Source organism: Nycticebus coucang, chromosome 2 (assembly GCF_027406575.1).
Source record: "Nycticebus coucang isolate mNycCou1 chromosome 2, mNycCou1.pri, whole genome shotgun sequence".
Lineage (NCBI taxonomy): Eukaryota > Metazoa > Chordata > Mammalia > Primates > Lorisidae > Nycticebus > Nycticebus coucang.
The window spans coordinates 11,850,899-11,866,676 of NC_069781.1; the positions used below are offsets into that span (position 1 = coordinate 11,850,899).

The 15,778-nt window shown below is 49.6% G+C and overlaps 1 pseudogene; it reads right to left on the bottom strand.

Annotated features, from left to right (window-relative positions):
• Positions 1-13,607: 13,607 nt before the first annotated feature.
• LOC128575812 (28S ribosomal protein S18c, mitochondrial-like) lies at positions 13,608-14,011 on the bottom strand (annotated as a pseudogene).
• Positions 14,012-15,778: the final 1,767 nt, after the last annotated feature.

The following is a 15,778-nucleotide window of genomic DNA, read 5'->3' on the forward strand; positions in this document are numbered from 1 at the left end:
CCTTCGGCCCGGAAAGGGAGGCCCAACTGCAGCCTCGTGGCGCCACCTACGGTCCGGACTCCGCAGGATTGATTCCCGGCCCCAGGACGCCCAGTGGGCTCCGTGGCGTGTCTGTCTCGCCTCTCCGTCTCTTCCTCTCCCTGGAGTGTCATGAGGGCCACTGCCTACCCCAGTCTCGGCGCCGTCTGCAGCAGACGGCGCTGCCTGTCTCAGTCCTCGGGCTCAGTGGAAGGGGATGGGGTGTTCACTCTGTCCAGGGTCCTGAGAGCACCCAGAGCCCACGCCCGAAGCCCTGTACCAGACCCGCCACCCCATCAACACGGGAAGAGACTGCTTCCACAGTTACAGAAAGGGAAACTGAGGCCCAGGCCCACAGCCAGAAAGTGGGGGAACTAGGGTGCACTTTGACTCTGGGATATGTGGAAATGGGGCACATATGGGTCGGTTAGACCTGGCCTGCAACCTCCTGGGCCCACCTCCAGGTCACTGACCCTGCAGATGTAACACAGAGCCTCCCTATGCCACCCTCCTCACCCCTGCCTCTTTCTCCACCCAAGCCCCCAGCCCTCCTCTGAGCCCCCACATGCACCCCCTAACACTGTCCTGGATTCTTAGAGAAAATCACACCAGGAAGACCCTTAGAGATCCAGCTTTATTCCCCACCATAGACCCCAGAAACCAAGGCCCTGATAGGCCCTTCGCCCTGGCCGGAGCTCTGCAGGCCAGTATGGTTGTCTGGACCTTGATCCTTCAGTCACTGCCCCCCATCCCCTACTAGGTACAGCAGGAACACAGCACCCAGTGCTTGAATGGATGACAACGTGGGCGCACTGAGAGTGCCCTGAATGTCCCTCCGGTGACCCTTAGCAAGTCAGCACTGTGGAGTGGCACTCCATGCCTGTATTGTTTAACAATGGGGATGTGATCTGAGAAATGCACTGTGGTATGAGCATCGCGGAGTGCACTTACACACACCCAGATGGCACGGCCTCTTACACACCCCTGTGTGGTGTAGCCTGTCATCCCTGGGCACCATGCTGTGCTGCCAGAACTGCTGGATGCCGGAGGCCATGATAGCACAATGGTGAGGATGTGTGTGTCTAAACAGCTAAACAGAGGGACAGCACAGTAAAAATACAGCATTATAATCTCACAGAACCACCGTCATAGACATGGTCCCTTGTTGACTGAAGCACTGTCGTGTGGCACATCGCTGTGTTCTTGTTCCCTTCATTCTATAGACAAAACAGGTTCCATGAGGCCAAGAAACTTGCCCAGCTCACAAGGCAGGTAGGCGAGTGGCAAAGCTGAGGTTCCAGCCCTGATTTGATACTCATCTGAGCGTGCCAGGGCCTGCCGACCCAGTCCACGGCCAACACCAGGAACCCAGGCTGGACAAGCATCATTGGGCCCTGTGTCATGACCCAGCCTGGCATAGGAAGTGGCTTCTAATTCACACATTCATCACCTGGTGTGAGGTTCCAGGCCAAGACTGGCCCTTAGAGTCCTCAAGTGTCAGATGCCTCTAGATTGACTCTCCTGTTTTACAGATGGGCAAACTGAGTCCACAGAGACACAGAGCCAAGGCTCAGGATCACACAGAGAAGCGATGGTCCAGGCTGCTCTTGCTCAGGTAAGACGAGAGTCCAGGACCCAGAATCTTGGACCTATCTAAGCCTCCAGGGCTGCAATCCTCACCCTGTAGAATCAAAAACAATTCAGCCGGAGCTCCCAATTTGGGGTTGAGAAAGGAAATGGAGGGAAGAGACACTGGCACAGACAATGAAAAACTCAGAGGTCGCAGCTGAGATGAAAGACTTGGCTGGGAATTGGGGAAGCCCAGAAGAGAAATTAGAGGTGGGAGAAATTCATCAAGCAAGGCTTTCCGAGGAAGTGACATCAAGTGGCCTTTGAAGTGTGAGTAGGAGTGTGTCAGTGGACAAAGGCAGGGAGGAGTATTTCAAGGGAAGGCATGGGGCTTGGGGGAAGCTTGGCTGGTTTCATCTATAACTTGATGGTTTGGAGTACAGACCTGTGTACTAGACTGGAGCCCACCGGGGAAGACAGAAGACTATTGGTAGGGAGGGGGCAGTGTGGCTGGGGAGACCACCAGAAGTCAGACCATGAAGGACCTTGAAGGTCAAGTTAAGGAAATTGTCTTCATCCTGAAAACAATGAGAGCCATGGAAGGGGCTGGAGCCAAAGAGGAACCCATCTGATATGTGTTATAGAAAGTGCCACTGAACAGGGGCTAGTGGCTTGATATGGATGATGACTGGGACCAGGAGCTATAACCCCAGCGCTGTCCCCAAATTGTTCCCCCTCATTCCTGAGGCCTCTCACACTCAGCTGTGGGAGGATGAGGAGCCACCCTGGCCTGATAATGGGGCTGAGCCCCAGAAAGCCTAGGCCCAAGCACCTGCACCCTCAGAGAAAGATCCACGGTCTCCCGTGACCATTTCTCTGCTTTCCTCAGAGCTGCCTGCCTTTCCCTCCCCCGCCCAGACACTGCAAAGTCTCCATTACAGAGAAAGGACGAGCAGCACCACCATAATTTCTATTTCCTTCTAAATAGGACTGCTCCCACAAAACCAATTAAAGCACCTGCCGGGGATGGGGCTTTGTCAGCAAATTATTTCCAGGCTCTGCAGCCCGGGAATAAATCTCCAAAGGATGAAGTGGATCGTCAGATGAGGAGGGGAGCTGGGATGGGGGCCGAGCAGGCAGGGGCAGGGGGCGTCCCTTTGGGTCCAGGCAGCCACAGGCAGGGTTTTCACTGTGGCCCCAGGACCCCGAGCCTGGATCCCCAACCCCCACAGACACATACTTCTGCCCAAGAATCAATCTCTAAGGGGTTGGACATCCAGCTCTACGTTGGAACTCACCTGGAAAGCTGCGTATGGTGGAAATGACTTCCAGGGCCATGGGCAAGGGAGAAGCAGCCTGGGCATCTCCACATCCTTGTCCTCAATGCCAGCCTCTCTACAGCCCCTGGCCGCTTCCCCACCGTATAATGCGAAGCAGCTGCAGACAGTCCCAGTGGAGATCATAAGGCTGGCGCTCCTAACTCACTGAGGGAACTTAGGCAAGTCCTTCTCTACTCTGCGCCTTGGTGTTCCTGTCTGTGAAATGGGAGTGGGGGACTTGGACCAACTCTCCTCCCTGCAGCTGCCTATGATATCCCATATGGCCTCCTGGTTTGCCCCAGACTGGACCTTCCAGGATACCCATGAACTCTCTTCCTGGGCAAAGGCTTAAACCAAGGGGTGAAGGGGACCACTCATCCACTGCAGCTCCACTGCCCCCAGGAGCTCACAGCCTGACAGAGGGCATGAAGGGGCTGCCGGAGCCCTGGGTGGGGAAGTGGGCAGTGACTCTGGCATAGAGGGGAGGGTCCCGGGAGCTAAACTTTGAAAGATGAATGTGAGTTCACTAGATTTGAGGTATCATTCTCCCAAAGAAGAAATTATTCGTGTTCATGTCACATCTCTGTGAGAGCTATAGAAAGGCACCCTTACTTCCACTTTACTCCCATCTTTAAGAAAATTGTGGTTCGGCGCCCATAACTCCGTGGTTACGGCGCCAGCCACGTACACCGAGGCTGGCAGGTTTGAACCCAGCCCAGGCCTGCTAAACAACAATGACAACGGCAACAAAAAAAATAGCTGGGGGTTGTGGTGGACGCCTGTAGTCCCAACTGTTTGGGAGGCTGAGGCAAGAGAATAGCTTGAGCCCACAGTTTAAGGTTGCTGTGAGCTGTGACACTACAGTACTCTACTGTGGGTGACATACTGAGACTCTGTCTCACAAGAAAGAAAGAAAGAAAGAAAGAAAGAAAGAAAGAAAGAAAGAAAGAAAGAAAGAAAGAAAGAAAGAAGGGAGGGAGGGAGGGAGGGAGGGAGGGAGGGAGGGAGGGAGGGAGGGAGGGAGGAAGGAAGGAAGGAAGGAAGGAAGGAAGGAAGGAAGGAAGGAAGGAAGGAAGGAAGGAAGGAAGGAAGAAAGAAAGAAAGAAAAGAAAATTGTCTAACTTCGGAAAATCTGCCATGTCTTAGTGCCCTTAGATGGTACAGTGCACAGCTTGGATAACTGTGGGGGAGAATCAACCCAAAATGGGCAAGGAGCTGCTTATCCCCCCAGCCTTGAGAGGAACTGAGGTGGATGAGGGCTGCTTTCTGCCAATGGAGGGGTAGGAGGGGGCTGACCCCAAGACATCAGATGTGTCCCATCCCAAATATTGCAGATTCAGAACTTTCAAAGATCCTAGTTTGGACCTCAAAAGGTGACTGACACTGACCCTGGACTAGTGGCACACCATCCACTTACTTCGCCCCCAGGAATTCTCACTTAATCCTGCAACAGGTACAGTGGAAGAATTGAGGCAGCTGGAAGTGTCACAGAGAGACTGTGTGGCCTGAGGCAGCCACGCCCAGCAGGTTCAGCTCCCTGCTCAGCCATATACAGCAAGTGACCTTTGATGTGGGGCAATCCTGGCCCCGCCACAGGAGGCCCGGGAGGGTGGAATGGTCACCCAGCCTCCAGCACTCAGTCACTACACTGCAACCACAGGGAGGGCTCAGTGGGTGCTGCAGTCATCCCCAGACTGCCAGGCCCATACCTGCTCCTGGCTGCACTCTCAGAGCCATACCGCCACTCCCCACCCCCTCCCTGAGCCCAGTAAGGGGCTCAGTAAGGACTTGCTGCATGGCTGAACCCACACAGTAGGTATCCTCCAAATCACCATTGCCCCTGCAGCAGCTGAGACTCAGGGCACTCCCATGTGGTAGGACAGGATTGGCACCCAGGTCCCTCTGACTCCAAAACACAGAGGCTTAAGCCAATTCCCCAGATGCCCAGAAGGGAAAATGTGCTTTGGATGCACAAAGGAGGTCAGGCCTGGCCAGAGGAGCTGCCAGTGCAGGGGGGATGGGGAGGTAGGAAGGTCATGAGAGAGGCAGATACTTCCCAGCGCCCCCAGGCCAGTGGCTGCGGTGTGCTAAGTGCTGCCATGGGCCCTAGCGCAAGCGTGCTGATCTGCAGGCCAGAAGTCTGTGTCGCCTTGAGGGGCTGCGGGACTGAGGTTCCAGCCCTCAGCAGTAATGGCAGCAGCATCACAGCAGCAGGAGCAGAGCCTCCCTTCCCAGTGCCCAGCCTGGGAGCCACCGGGGACCCCTGGACACTGGCCCTCAATCCACGGCAGCTCCTCCCCAGGCCACTGGGACCTGTGCAGCCTGCTGACATTCTGATGATGATGATAAAACAATAGCAACACCAATGACTGCAGCCTCTTGCCACATTCCCTGGGCCTCTGAATTAGCTGAAGGAACCCGAGCAATAACCCCAGAGTTAGGCTCCAGGGTGTTCCCATTTTTAGGGAAGAGAACTGAGGTTTGCAGAAGGGAAGCCCCTGGCCCAGTGTCACCCAGCTAATAGAGGGGGAGTCACTGTTTGAAGCCTGATGGGCCCTCTCCCAGGGTCACACTATTGATGATAGGTGGTAGGGACGTTTTCTCAGTGTCTCCTAGAAGCATTTTATTCGTTTGCTTGTTTGTTTTAAGATAAGACCTCCCTCTGTTGCCCAGGCTAGAATACAGTGGCATCATCATAGCTCATTGCAGGCTTGAACTCCTGGACTCTAGCAACCTTCCAGCCTCCTGAGTAGCTGGAACTACCAGTGCGTTCCACCATGCCCAGCTAATTTTACTTACATTTTTGAAGAGACTGGGTCTCTCTATGATACCCAGCCTGATCTCAAACTCCTGACCTCAGCAGTCCTCTCACTTTGGCTTTGGCATCCCAGTGCTAGGATTACAGGTGTGAGCCACCGCCTCTGGCCCCAGGGAGCATTTTTAATTTTGTCAGTTACATGTAAATTTCACATATGTCAGAAAAAATATATAACCAGCCCTTCAAGACCAGCATTTTATGGATGTTAGAGACAAACATAAATTTTTTTGAAGCAAGAAAAATCCTAAGTAAATGAGTAGAATAGTTGAAGCTTGTCATAGACCTCAGAGAGCCCTTGGTGGGTAAGGCTCAGTGCAGTATCTGCTCCCCTGCCCCATCTGTGTGCCGATGGCTGCACAGGAGCCCAGAGCTCTGGCAATAGACGTGAGGCCACACATCAATTCCTGCCTGAGGCCTGTTCTGTGCCAGGCCCTGCTGGGAGCCAGGGCATCTGGAAGAGCTCACCATCTAGAGATGACTTCTCTCCTGCTGAGACCTGGGGCTCAGAGAGGGAGACCACATGCCCGTGGTCTCACAGCTAGTAAGGAGAGGCATGGGCTTTGAGGATCTGTCTCTAGCCTTGAGAGAGGCTAGACTTGCTTAAGGAAGCTTCTCAGGCCAGCAGGGCCACCCCAGAGCCTTCCAATTAGTCCTGCACTCACCCAGCTGCGCAGGGCAGGGAGAGGCTGCACTTAGGATGTTTTGGTACCCGTGTTTGGATTTTTGGGTTTTGGTTTTTGGGGGGTTTTCCCCAGACTAGAGTGCGTGTTGGTGTTAGCCTAGCTCACGGCAACCTCAGACTCCTGTGTTCAGGCAATCTTCCTGCCACATCCTCCTCAAATAGCTGGGAGTACGGCTCCTGCTACAACACCCTGCTCATTTTTCTATTTTTAGTAAGGTCAGGGTCTCTCTCTTCCTCAGGCTGGTCTCCAACTCCCGAGCTCAAGAGATCCTCCTGCCTCAGCCTCTCAGAATGCGAGGATTATAGGCATCAGCCTTTGCACCCTGCCTGATGTTTTTTAATGACTTTTCTTTCTAATAATAGAGAAGACTGTAAAAAGCCATACAGTGAAATATAGTGATAGGAGCTTGATTTCAGAGCTTTGTGACAAGCTGGTGACATTGGGACACGTTATTTAGCTTCTCTGATTATTGCTGTCCTCATCTGCTAAGCAGAGGTATTAAGGCCTCCCTCAGAGGGGTGTTTCAAGGATAAAGTGAGCTGATATGCGTGTATCCATCAGCATCCCACCAGGAGAACACACAAACAGGAGGAATTTGATACAGGGAATTGATTACTCAAGTGCCAGAAGAGCTGAGAGAACAGACGGATGGGCTGTGACCCAGAGATTTTCATAGCAGGAAGCCACTCTGCTGCCTGGCGGAGCCGAAGCCTGGGAGGACGCACCTGCAGGGAGCTGGCGCTGCAGAGCAGGTGCAGCCACTGTCAACAGGTGCTCATGGAGTAGAGGAAGGGAGAAATACCCCAGCTTCTCCCTGCCTCCTGCCCGCCTGTCTCCCGGAGTGGGAAATGCAGCTGCAGGGTGGGCCTTGCAACAGAGCAGAGCAGGGAGGATGGAGCATGAATCTGAGTGTCTGCAGTACAGTGGGAGGTGCCCCAGCAGTAATTGGTCCTAATTCCTATCTTTTAAACATGTATTATTTTACTAATTTTTTTCTTTTTTTTTTTTTTGCCAGGCCAGGTTTGAACCTGCCACCTCTGATATATGGGGCTGACGCCCTACTCCTTTGAGCCACAGGTGCTGCCCTATTTTACTAATTCTTTACTAATTATTAGTTAGGACTGATTATCCCTCTCCCTTCCCCAGTGAGGACTATTTTGGTTGTGACAGAAACCCACTCCAGCCAAGCAAAACATTAAAAAGGAGAATTTAGGCTCGGTGCCTGTAGCTCAGCGACTAGAGCGCCAGCTACATACACCAGAGCTGGCAGGTTGGAACCCAGCCGGGGTCTGCTAAACAACGACAACAATAACAAAAAAATAGCTGGGCATTGTCGTGGGCATCTGTAGTCCCAGCTACTTGGAAGGCTGAGGCAAGAGAATCACTTAAGCCCAAGAGTTGGAGGTTATCGTGAGCTGTGATGCCACAGCACTCTACTGAGGGCAATGTAGTGAGACTCTGTCTCAAAAAAAAAAAAGAAAGAAAGAAAGGTATGGGTCCCTCCAGGCTCCTGGTGTCTTTCTGCTTCTGTGTGTGTGTCTGCTCCCTGCACCCCAGCTCCTCTGCCCTTGGGGCAGAATGTAGCCCCTGACAGCTGGCTCTCCCAGTCACAGACTGAGTCTAGGTCTCACTCTCACCCAGGCTAGAGTGCAGTGGCGTCATCATAGTGCACTGCAGCCTCAAACTCCTAGGTTCAAGGGATCCCCTTGCCTCAGCCTCCTGAGTAGCTAGGACTACAGGCTTGCACTTCACACCCGGCTAATTTTTCTTTCTTCTTTTTTCTTTTCTTTCTTTCTTTTTCTTTTCTTTTTTTTTTTTTTTTTGTCCTTGCTATTTATTTTTATTTTTAGGGATGAGGTCTTGCTACATTTTTTTCCTTCTTCCTTCCTTCTTTCTTCTTTTTTTTTTTTTTTTTTGGCCTCACTCTGTCACCCAGGCTAAAATGCTGTGGTGTCAGCCCAGCTCACAGCTCAAACTCCTGGGTTCAAGCAATCCTCTTGCCTCAGGCTTCTGAGTGGCTGGGAGAACAGCCACTAGCTCCAATGCCCCAACAACTTTTCTGTTTTTAATAGAGACCAGGTCTTGCTCTTGCTCTCGCTGGTCTCAAATGCCTGAGTTCAGGGATCCTCCCACCTCGGCCTCCCAGGATGCTAGGATTACAGGTATGAGTCACCACATCCTGTGGCTGGTTTGGTCTTTAACTTCTGGCCTTAAGAGACCCTCCCACCTGGCCTCCCAAAGTGGTAGGATTACAGGTGTGAACCACCATTCCCGGCCTGAATCTGAATTTCTTAGGTCGTCTTTTAAATTCCCTGGGAAGGCACTCTCATTGGCCAGGCTTGGGTACCAGGGTCCATTGGATCCAATCAGCTGTGGCCTGAGGGGCGGAGACATGAGGCCACCGGAGCCCTCTGCCCACAAGGGGCGGGGTGGGGGGGTGAGCACAGCGCTTGGGCTTGTGAGCTGGACACACCCTCCAAAATCTGTCTAGAAATACAGAAGGTATTCCAAGGCACACCATTGTTTGAATTGTAAGAAGTGTTTGAGTTTCTCTTTAGACTTGCTTGTGGGTATCTATTATCTGTTTTTCCGGGTTGCGGAGGATTACGCCGCGGGCAGTTTTCATCTTGCTTCATCGTTCCAGCTTGGGGATTTCCTCATCTCTTCAAAAAACTTGTTAATTCCAGTTGTCCCTGGTTTATTTTTAACATAATTAACCAAGCAGCAGCAAGTGCCCTGGCCGGATGTTTCCTGAAGATGAATTCCTAGAGGAATCGCCCCTGCCAGAGCCCCTTTACTGCTCCTCCCACCTTAGTGGGCAGTAATGGGCCGGGTTTTCTCAAACCGCTGCTCTTTCAAGGGAATCTGAAATGAGGGTTTCAGCAACAAAGAGCAAGCTACCCCCAACCCCCTCTTGGTAGCCCCAGGAGTCTACAGACGCAAGACAGAATCACGTATGACCGCATGGAACTTTTTTTTTTGCATTTTGCATATTTGTTTGATTAATTATCTGATTAATTCTTATTCGCGACTCTAGTAATCCATGACAAAAATCATACAGGCAAAGCTGGGCTCAATTAATGGATCTTTTCTCAACTGGAAGAAAAGGATTTTATTTAAACAAGCAAAGAAGGCAAAATAGATCAGAGTGCCAGTGAGATGTTTCTTTCTTCCCCATTTTTATTGTAAGACTTTTCAAAACATAGAGAAGTTGAAAGATTGTACATGAATACCTACCTAGAATCACCAAGGATTCTCAAGTTGTCTACTTTTTTTTTTCTTTTTACCATTTATCTCTCTCCTTCTCTCTCTGTGTGTGTCTGCTCCCTGCACCCCAGCACCTTAGCTCAGGAGGCAGAATGTGGCCGCTGACAGCTTCCCCGGTCACAGACCGAATCTGGGATTTCTTTTTCTTTTTCTTTCTTTCTTTCTTTTTCTTTTTTTTTAAGACAGGGATTCACTCTTTTGCCCAAACTAGAGTGCAGTTTGTCAATGGTCATTGCAGCCTCAAACTCCTGGGCTTACTTAATGTTTATTATTATTATTATTTTACCATTTCTTTCTTTCTCCATATTTTTTGTCTCCCCCTCAGCCATTTGAAAGTGGCAGACATCATGATCTTTCACCTCCAAACTTCTTTTCATCTCCTAAGAATAAAGACATTCTTGTACGTAAGACGTTATTTTACCTAAGAAAATTAACAATGAATTCATGGTTCCACCAAACGTTTCAGAAGGACCAAATCAAATTACCAATGGTAGACAATTTTGAAGAATAAATAACATCCGTTAAAGCGTCCTGCAGAGTGCCTGGCCACAGCTGGAACCCGGTAGGTGTCAGAGTCTCCCAAATCGCTCCCCCCTTAACTCCAACCGACTTTTCTCAATGTGAGGCCACGTGGTCAGATCAGGGTGCTCCAGACGGGGCTCCCCAGCTCTCAACAGCAGCCACAAGAGCCGTCTGGAAGGCAAGAGGAAAATTGCTGGAAACAAAAGGCAAAGTCACAGGGTGCTGAACTTGGCCCCGCCAGCGTCCCACTCATGGCTCCAGGGCTGAGGTTGGTCCAGCCAATGCTACTCAGCGACGTGGCAGGCAGAGCCAGGCTCCTGGCCGGGGTCCCTCTACTTACCAGGGCAAGAGTGGGCTTTTTTTTTTTTTAATTGTTTTCAAAACAGATTTCATGTGGTCCCAAAATGAGACCATGATTGTAAATTAAAGTGTAATTAGCCTTTACGCTTTTATATTCATTAACTCTTCTCTGTTAATGATGCTAGGCTGGAGCAGAAACCCTGCATTATGAAACCACATCCAGGAAATAAAATAGTGATTTAGATAATGGCCACAATGTATTGCTACTTACACATAATTAAACAAATGCTCCATTTAAACTTGGAAACATGACTGAATGTTGATTAACCCTCGCCCAGCAATTCTGCTCGGGACTGGGGAAGGGGAGGTGCTGAGAGCTGGTCTGGAACGAAGTGTCTGGGCCTGCCACGTCTGGCCACCCTGCCAGCCACCCACATCCACCAGCCATCGCTGTACAGGACCAGTGCAAGTCGCTGCCAAGGAGCATGGCATGGCCTCAGGGGCCAATGACCACCAGAGTTATCCTGGAACCACTTAAGACACAACCATACTAAGTGACATGACCCAGACGTGAAAGGACAAACATTGTCATTGTGATTCCACTTTCTTGCTCTAGGTCCCCAGAGCAGTTGAATTCAGAGCAACAGAAGCAGAATAGAGGCTGCGGGGGGCTCGGGGAGAAGGGAAAGGGGAGTCAATGTTTCGTGGGGACAGAGTTTCAGCTTGGGATGTTGCCAAAGTTCACACTTAAAATGGTGAAAATAATAAATTTTACATTATGTATATTTTACCACAATCTTTTAAAGTTTATTTAAAGCAAAAAAGAAAATAAAAGAAGTTGTCACCCTCCCGTGCAGCAGCCCACTGTAGACAGGAAACTAATTCTCTGTTTGCCCTTTTTCTTTTCTTTCTTTCTTTTTTTATTTTTTACTTTTTTGAAACAGCCAGAATGAAAAAAAAAAAAAAGAAAGAAAGAAAAAATGAAACAGCCAGAATGAAATCCCTTATCTGTTTGCCCTTTTTCGAATGTGTCTTTTCCAAATAGCATGCACCTTTGTTAGGTTCCTCCAGAAGCAGACCCTGGGGTAAGGACTGGGGTGTAGATGGTTAATTTGGGAGGTGATCCCAGGAAAAATGAGAAAAGGAGTAAGAAACAAGACAAGGAAGGGTAAGCAACAAATCAGGGCACATTGTAGGGCTGCATCGGCTATTTATTGCTGCATAACAAATGATCCCAAAATCTAATAGCTTAAAACAACAGTGAGTCTTTGTCATCTCTCGTGATTTCTATGACTCAGGCATACAGACAGCAAGAATAAATTATCTCTGCCTCTGGGGCCCCAGCTGGAGAACTCAGAGTCTGGGGGCTGCTGTCATCTGAGTGGCCTGCTCACACACCTGTCCTTTGGGGGACTTGCCGGTCTGAAACCCTACTCCTGGGAGCTTGGGCTCCTCAATGTGGTGGTTGGGTTGCCAGGGCAATCATTCAGAAGGGGAGAGAGAGAGAATGAGAGTGACTCCCAGGTGGAAGCCATGTTGCCAATATGACCAGCGTCAAAAGTCCTGCAATGTCACATCTGCTACCAGTTACGAAGGTCTGCAGGTTCCAGGATGGAGAAATGTCAACAGTCCACTGTGACAAGAGTGTGTGAGGAAATACAGTCTGTCACAGTTAGCGGGTGACTTAGCCCTGTGGGCGAGTGGCACTCAATCCCACTAGGGGACTCTGTGAGACAGCGTGGGACTCTCACCTCTAGGTTATCCTGCCTGAGAGGTTAGGGAGACAGAGTACTTTGGTTGAGGGCTGGACCAGGGCTGGGCCTTAAGTCTCTGACACCTCCAGGCTGCAGGACACATATTCTCTGAGCAGTCTCCGCTGCCAGAGAAAGCCCTCAGGAAAAGAGAGAGAGGGAAGCTGTGTCCCTCCATGTGTCCCCAGAAAGAAAGACGTGGACGGGGCAGGCACTGACAGTTTCCGGTGGAGAAGCCAATCAGTGGCAAGAGAATAAGGCCACTGCAATTGACTTAGATTAATCCAGATTTGCCACCCCGGCTCTGCGTGGGCAGATGCAGAGTTGAGATCCTGTTGGAAAGGAAGGGAGGAGAGATGACATGGCTGAGCGTGCAGTCAGTAGCCTGCCACGCCAGTGTTTGCTGAGCATTCACTCTAGGCCAGGGAGAGATCGTGCCACTTGGGACTGCGTTAAACACTACAGCCTTGGAAAAACACGTGTTGAAGGTGCAGACTCTTCCTCAGCCTGGGTCAGTGCAGCACCCCGTAAGAGAGCCCTGCCCTTCCTCTGTCTCATTTCCCACATCTCAGGATGTTACAGTAGTGACAAATTAATGCAATATATGTTTACCATATGCTGTTACTACAGTGCAATCTACTCTAATATTCTACAAGTGCACAGTATTGGATTGAATTATCTGAAATCGCCATTATGCCATTTTATGAATCAAAAATGGTCACACCTTAGCAATTTCAGATGATTCAACCTAAAACACGTGACTCATTCTTTTCAACCCTGGGCAGTAGTTGACTGTGTGATAACTTATTTAACCACTCTTCAAGGTTGTTTTGATGACCATCTGTGTTGTTTCTAATTTTTTGTCCTTACAAATAACACGGCAATACACATTCTTGAATAGCATTATCCGTTTCTACAAGTGTGTCCATCAGATAGATCCCACATTTGGGATTGCTGAATTGGGGCTGCACATTAAAAATTTTAATATACGGGAGGCCAAGGTGGGAGAATCACTTGACACCAAGAGTTCAAGACCAGCCTGAACAAGAGACCACATCTCTACAAAAAATAGAAAAATTAGGTGCAGGGGTGCGCACCTGTAGTCTCAGCTACTCAAGAGTCTGAGGCAGAAGGATTGCTTGAGGCCAGGACTTTGAGGTAGCTGTGAGCTAGGCTGATACCACTGCACTCTAGCCAGGAGGATAGAGTGAAACCTGGTCACCAAAAACAAATAAATAATTATGATATATGCTGCTCAAATTACTCTTAAATATTTTTAATACGTATACACGCATGCGTCGTGTGTATGCAGTTATTATTTTTTTATTCTCACATATACGTGTGTTCATTAGGCTTCCACTTTTTTTTTTTTTACTGTAAAATAAGTTTATTGGTAGTAACGTATCACTTATTCCCGATACTTGATGTTGCAAACTTTAGGGTCTTTGAGATACGCAGGATCCTTATATGTAACTGGCATAAACCCCATTATTTGAGCTCTTTTAATCGCTTTTGTGATTTCTTTCTATTTCTTCCCACAAAGACCTGTTATGTGCCTTCCATAAATGCATCCAGTAAATGGAGAAATAAACTGGGACAAAAGCTGTACATTCTTATAATCTACATGTTTTCCACACAAGATACATTTCTTAAACCTCTGCTCCACGGCACTGAGTGGGTGCCAGGATGCATGAGACAGACAGAAGCTGTTACCAAGCTTGTCAACTTTTTCCTCCCTAGAACGCTGCAAACCATAGCTGCCATGAGTCCCCTTTCCTCCTCCGGCTTCCACTTTTTGCCTTCACAAAATTAAAAAGGCTTAAAATTTAACAACAATAACAATGTTTAAGATTGGGTCCAGAGGGCGGCGCCTGTGGCTCAGTCTGTAAGGCGCCGGCCCCATATACCGAGGGTGGTGGGTTCAAACCCGCCCCGGCCAAACTGCAACCAAAAAATAGCCGGGCATTGTGGCGGGTGCCTGTAGTCCCAGCTACTCGGGAGGCTGAGGCAAGAGAATCGCTTAAGCCCAGGAGTTGGAGGTTGCTGTGAGCTGGGTGAGGCCACGGCACTCTACCGAGGGCCATGAAGTGGGACTCTGTCTCTACAAAAAAAAAAAAAAAAAGATTGGGTCCAGAAACAAAAACCTCACAAAGAACGAACAAAGACAAATACATTCAGAAAAGAAATCAGACAATTGCTGCAACAAAGTATTAAGCAATGATAATAATAGCAATGCAAAGAAAGTAACATTCACATTGTCAAATAAGAGTATGTCTATTACAGAATGCTTTGACTCTGAGGTTCAGTATGGAGTTATCAATTAACTTATTATTTTTTTCCCAAAGTATCAAAGAATAGAAAACTAATACAGTTATTTATTTTAAAACAAATGCTGATACAGGACTTGTGCCAGGCATTACTCTGTGTTCTTTACAGATATTAATTTTTTTTTTTTTTTTTTTTTTTTTTTTGTCGAGACACAGTTCTACCCTATGCCCTGAGCAGAGGGCAGTGGCGTCGGAGCTCACTGCAACCTCAGACTCCGGCTGTGGGCATCCTGCTGCCTCAGCCTCCGAAGCTGCTGGAATTACAGATGCTCGCTGCAGCGCCCAGCTGGGTTTTTCCATTTTTTTCATGAGTTGGGGTCTCACTCTCGCTCAGACAAGCCTCGAACTCCTGAGCTCAAGCAATCCTCTGGCCTCAGCCTCCCACAGTGCTGGGATTACAGGCGTGAGCCACCGCACCCGGCTACAGATATTAATTTATTTAACTCTCACAACAACTCCTATGAGAGAGGTATTTTGGGAGTGGGGACAGAGTCTCACTTGGCCAACCTTGGTAGAGTGCTATGGCATCATAGCTCGCAGAACCTCAAATTCTTGGGCTCAAGTGATCCTCTTGCCTCAGTCTCCTGAGTAGCTGACATTACAGGTGCCCACCACAACACCCAGGTAGTTTTAGAGATGGAGTTTCACTCTTGCTCAGGCTGGTCTTGAATTCCTGAGCTCAAGCAATCCACCTGCCTCAGGCTCCCAGAGAGCTAGGATTATAGGACTGAGACGCTGCCTGGCCTAGAGGTAGGTATTATTATTACCCCCATTTTATAGATGGGAAAATTGAGGCCCAGAGAGGTTAAGTAACTTGCCCCAGGTCTCACCACCAGCAAGTGTAGAGCTGGGAGCTAAGCCCAGCCACTGTGGCTCCAGAGTCCATCCTCATGACCACCAGGTCCTGCCTCGGAGGGGGCCCCTCAGACTAAACTATGGCAGCTGGGTGGGGACCCTGGGACCCCTGCTCTCTTTCCTTTTAGTAGTTGTGGCAGGGGCTGCCATTGTGAGCACTGGGCATGCCCTGGGGTAGGGGTTTCACATGCTTAATAAAGACAATAAAAGAACGAATCACCACTGGAGTCTTCCTCCTGGTCTCCTTCGCTCTGCTCAGCCTTCCCTGAGTCAGACCAAACCATCTTCCTTGTGCAGCCTTCCCTGAATCAGACCGAGCCGAGCGTGAGTTCTGGCCCTGCCAACAGCA